A 6,000-nucleotide genomic window follows, 5' to 3' on the forward strand; every position below is an offset into this window, starting at 1 on the left:
CTGCAACCCGAGAGCGGCCACCACCGCCACCATTGCGCTGAGAACCCCGCCCCCTGACGTCACGACGGGACACGTAGCCCCGCCCCTCGACCTCACTCCCAGACACTCAGCACTGTCCCCTGAAGCCTCGCCCTCCGCCCATGGACACCAAGCCCCGCCCACTTATTCCCCGCCCTGGCAACTAAGCCCCGCCCCGGCAACTAAGCCCCGCCCCCTAACGCCTCACCCGGTTTGCCAACCCACGCCCCCTGGCAACCAAGCCCCGCCCCCCTGGACATCCTCCCCGGACACCTCGCCTGGCCTCCGACGCCTCTCCTGGATACCGCGCCCCGCCCACTGACGTCTCTTCCCCAATATCAAGCCCCGCCCCACCCGGAGACCCATCCCCGTCGGACCCTGACACCATTGACTAGTCACTAGCCCCGCCCCCTGACCGCTCAGCCGGAAGCTGGCCCTCACGGCAGTGACGGAACCGTCGCAGTGGGCGGGGCTTCCGTTCGTATCCTTCATTTGATTGGCGTTTGGATGAAGTCCCATCTCCAATCCACACACCATCCCCTTCCCTCACAACTATCCTCCAATATGTCCCCATTCCACACATCATCCTCAATCTCTCAGAACTGGCCTCATCCCCTGCTGTTATTAGACTGCTGTAAGGACCCCTCTCAGTTAAAATAATGTTGATATTGCTGTTGTTGAAACTGCTTTGTGCACCTTCTGTGCAGTGTAACGTGTATGCCTGGCTCTGCCCAGACACCCTCTGATCTATATGTCCTTGCTTGTTATGATCTCCATGTACTGCTCACAAAACAAAGCTGCACTTAGATTACGACAAAAAATACTGCAGGAGGCTGGAGGACACAGCAAGCAAGGCAGCATCAGGAGGTCTTGAAGAAGAGTTATACCCGAAACATCGACATCTCCACCTCCTGATGCTGCCTGGCTTGCTGTGTTCTTCCAGCCTCCTGCCTGTTTATTTCACTCTACTTGGGTACACGTGACTACAATAAATCAAGATGTGGAGGCACATTCTCTCCCAGTCAGGGAACACTTCAGCAGTCAGGGACATCCGGCCTCAGATCTTCAGGGGACTGTCCTCCAAGGCCGACTTCGGGATACGCAACATTGCACTGTGGCCGGGCAGAGGCTCATATAAGTTTGGTACCCATGAGGATAGCTTCAACCAGGATTTTGGGTTCATGCCACACTACAGGGGACCGCACTACACAATACCCACACACTGTTACATACTCACATGGACCCTATCATACACACACATACACCACCCACACTCACACCCATGTACACACTCTCTCACAGGCTTATTCTCCGTCATACTCATGCACACACTCTACCAAGAATGCACACACGCAAACACACCCTCTCACAAGCATTAACACTTACATGCACACACTCACAGTCTTTACCACACACCCACATAAAATCACTCAGAGTCTCTGAGACTTACATGCACGCACACACTCATGTAAGTCTATGGGGTGATTTTGCGTTTACAGTATTGTAATTGCAGATAGATTCTATTTTGTTCAAAAAGCACACAATTTGCAAGCAGTCAATGCAAGCAAGTCAATCCATGTAACATTTTACAAATTCCTACTTTGGAAATAGAACCAGTCTGGCTCAAGATTAAGATACAGACAGGCTCTAACTTCACACAGTTAATGCATTGTCTGAGCTGAAATGTCATCTCTTTTCTAATAAAGCCTGAAGTTATCTCAAGCATGTGACTTGAAAGAAGTTCTGGGATTTACATATTAATGAACTGAAACCTGCAGCCCATTCTAAAAGATGAAAGACTTAACAGCAATCTAGGTTTGTTCAACATATCATTTCAGTTGCATGACACTGTGATCTTTTTCTATAAAGTCTGTGTCTTATAGTCCTGCTCCACAGCTCCCTCATGAAGGAGCAGTGCTGTGAATGCTGGTACTTCCAAATAAACCTGTTGGACTACAACCTGGTGCCGTGTGATTTTTAACAATCTCCATCCCGTGCCTTCATCCTCCACACTATCACATATCTCATATCATTCCCATCCCTACACTGTTCCAAACCTCCACACCATCCTCATTCCACACACCATGTCCATCATTACTCTCACTTTCCCACACCATTTCTCTCATCCCATTGGACAATCTCCACGTCAAGCAACACATTCATCCCAACTATTAGCCCCCATCGAATTGGCCATTCCCCTCATCCAAGGTAACTGTCTATAATTTTCAGTGAGGCCCCACATCATCTATCTACTCAGCCTTGTGTTCTGGCTCAGATTCCTCAACTTCTCCTCATATGACAACCCAGAACCATTCTTGTAGACCTTCTCTGTCACTTCCTTGGGTAACACATCCCTCCTTTGACACAGGGCTCATAGCTGCTCACAATGTAGAAAATGCCGTCTGACCAGAACTTTGTACAGCCTCAACAGTTCACTTCTGCTCTTGTATTCTAGTCCATTCAAAACAAATGCAAACATTGCATTTGCCTTCCTAACTGTTCACTGAATCCACTTGATACCTCAAAAGATTTCTGAATTAAAACTCTGAAATACAGTATCCACATCCTTCATCCTGTGTCCTACTGCCCACCTCACCATCACTACTATGTTATTGGCGAGTTTCCATGTTCATCACCAAACCTCCTCTGCACTATCTCCCACATCCTATTGGCCATTCCCAGAATCCAACATTACTGGCATCCCAATGGTCAGTTACCATGGCCATCATAGCACTCCATACCTAACCCACCATCACTCTAAACCCAGCATGCACATCTCCATGTCCAGTCTCCATGTACATTATCACTCTCTTTCTCACACATACCTCACCAACATTCCCATCCTATTGGCATTCATGCCATCATTCCTCTGCCTGACCGCCCACATCATCACACCAACACCAATGGCCAATCACCATGTCCATTATTACTCTGACAGCTCACCATTGTTGCAAGCCCAGTCACTCATCTCCGGAGGCAGCATCATTCTGTCTTCTGTGATGATACTATGGCTTTATGTATTGTATTATGACACGGTGGTGAACTCCTCTGTTAATTAAACGAAACACCCAAAAAGGTTCACCTCACCTCATAATCTGTTAAAATATGAGTAATAGAGAACATCCAAATTCCACTATTTAGAGAAAATAACATTAATTTATTCCTTAACTCTAAAAGTGAACATTAAACAACAATTCACAACTCTAAGCACCTTCCTCCCTCTCTTTACTGCTTATTGTCTGCCTACAATTCTATAACAATGAACTCTTCCAATAAAAAAAATATCTTAATATTACATCAATTTAGTTTCAAAACCATATAGTGGCTGTCGTCTCCGGTGTCTGTCTTCTTTTGGCTGAAGATCTCTCTGGGTTGCTTTCTGCCTTTTAATGTGAAGATATTTCATATGAAGAAGATACCTCTGACAGAGAGTGTTTTTGAATGGCAGTCTTTCTTGATAACAGTTACTCTCTCAATAACAGTTGCTCTGTCAGACTTTCTAAATGCCGGCTTTTTTTTTTAATACCCCAACATCAGATCGTCTCACTGGTTGTATGTTTGCAAAAACAATAAATACAAACGCGATTGGGTTTAGGTATCCTGGGGCATAATTCAAAATGATTGGTTAAGTTTGAATTCTTGTCAAAGCAGCAACCAACTCATGTATCCATTTCACAGCCAAATTATACATATTTTCAAATTTCCAATACTCTCTGAAACTGCCATCTAGTCACCACAGGTGCGTGTCAGCTCTCAGTTCAGAACAGCATTTACTCTCTCTTAAACTTCTACTTCATAACACCTCCCCCCCCCCCCGGTTAAGAAAAAGATGGACCATCATAATGAAACAACTGCTTCATCTTTTTTCTAATTCTTAAATCCCATTACAATAAAATACATAAGACATTAATTTAAGATCATATTAAATTTCTGCACACATATGCATAACATAAGGTATCTGTCCAATCTTAGTTGTAATTTATCTGTTGAATTCACAATAACACGTGCTGTCAGATGAAATTCCTTGATGGCCTTTGACTTTGCGATCCTTGAGGTCAACCTTCCATGACAGATTTTATGCCCCAAAAGCATCACCTCGGTTTTCGCAAATTCTGTTTTCTTTACATTTATTACGGTTATATTTCTCTTAATTGTTCAAAGAGCTCTGCCAACTGTACCATGTGATCTTTCCATGACTTGCTAAACATCAATATATCATCCAGATAAACTGCACAGTTTGTTAACTCAGCCACGACTCTGTTCATAAATCTTTGGGATGTGGCTGGTGTGTTCTTCATTCGACTTTGAATTGATATAGCCCATTTGGAATGACAAACGCAGAAACCTCTTTCACTTTCTCTGATAAAGGTACCTGTCAATAACCACACAGTAAGTCCAACTTTCTGATGTAACTAGTTTATCCAACCTTCACCCTACAGTCCTCCAATCTTGTATGAGTCTGATTTTGTTACGGCATTGATCTTCCAATAGTCCACACAAAACCATTGAGTCTTGTCAGGTTTGGGAACTATCACGATCGGCGAACTCCACTTGCTCTGACTCAGTTCGAAGATATCTCCGTTAAGCATAACATCCACTTCCTTCTGGACCTGTGTGGCTTTGAAATGAAGAAGTCTGCAGGGGTGTTATTTTATGCATCAGCATTCCCAACTTCCAACTCATGCACAACAGTATTAGTCCTCCTCATCTTATTCCTGCATATGTTGTCCTGCTGCTGCACCAATCATTTCAACTTGATTCTTTGCTCCTGAGACACAGAGTTCATTAACCTATCCCACTCCTCAAGGACTTCCTCACTGAGACAATGAAATGTCCCCCCTACCTCCACGTGGATTGGATTCGCAGACGGGGAGTGTGAGGAGCGTTTAGAGACAGACTGCAAAACTTGGCTCCTGCAGTAGCCCAAGGGTCTCGCGTGTTGGGGAAATGGCTCAATCATAATATAGGAGGCCTGCGGATGCTCTCTCTGTGGATGGGCACCGTTTCGCTGATTACCTGAGGGTAGTGCATGGGTGGACTGCTACAAGAGGGGCTGTGATCCAATAATCCCTTGTCCAGTGACCCTGCTCTCTGTGTCCCCTGCATTGATCGGTATTCCTGTCCCGACATCACTGCGCCTGGCTACGACTTCCTCCCAGTCTAATGCTTCCTCTGTTTTTGCCGTTTTTGTTTTCTAAGAAAACTCTTGAGAAGTTTTAGAAACTGAAAGAACTGCAGAATTATGTGGGGCATGGATAGGATAAATAGACAAAGTCTTTTCCCTGGGGTCGGGGAGTCCAGAACTAGAGGGCATAGGTTTAGTGTGAGAGGCGAAAGATATAAAAGCGACCAAAGGGTCAACGCTTTCATCCAGAGGGTGGTACGTGTGTGGAATGAGCTGCCAGAGGAAGTGGCGGAGGCTGGTACAATTGCAACATTTTCGAGGCATTTGGATGGGTATATGAATAGGAAGGGTTTGGAAGGATATGGGCCGGGTGCTGGCAGGTGGGACTAGATTGGGTTGGGATATCTGGTCGGCATGGGCAGGTTGGACCGAAGGGTCTGTTTCCTAGCTGTACATCTCTATCTCGATGACTATGTCTACGCTGTAAATCAGAAACCAAACCCGAAGTCGGTGGTAAAGCTGTATGAAGAGAAATCAGAGTTCACGTTTCGGTCCGGTGAACCTTTCTGAGAACTTGACAAGTTTTAATTGTGTGATCGTTCCAGGGTTGCCCTGGGATTTTCGTGCTATTTCTGTTGTTGATTGATTTCAGACGATGAGAAATCCGAAATGCTGCTCTGTGTGTATTAAAAAGTGAGGCGGGGCATCAGGAGACCGATCCACTCAGTAAAACTCGGTCTTTGATGACTTCTCAATTCTAATATTTCACTGCAAAATTTCCAACAAAACAACAACGAAATTTCGAGTCAAGAACTATTATGGCACATCAGCTGATTTCTGGAGCGCTGCAGGCTGTA

Source organism: Chiloscyllium punctatum, chromosome 15 (assembly GCF_047496795.1).
Source record: "Chiloscyllium punctatum isolate Juve2018m chromosome 15, sChiPun1.3, whole genome shotgun sequence".
Taxonomy (NCBI): domain Eukaryota; kingdom Metazoa; phylum Chordata; class Chondrichthyes; order Orectolobiformes; family Hemiscylliidae; genus Chiloscyllium; species Chiloscyllium punctatum.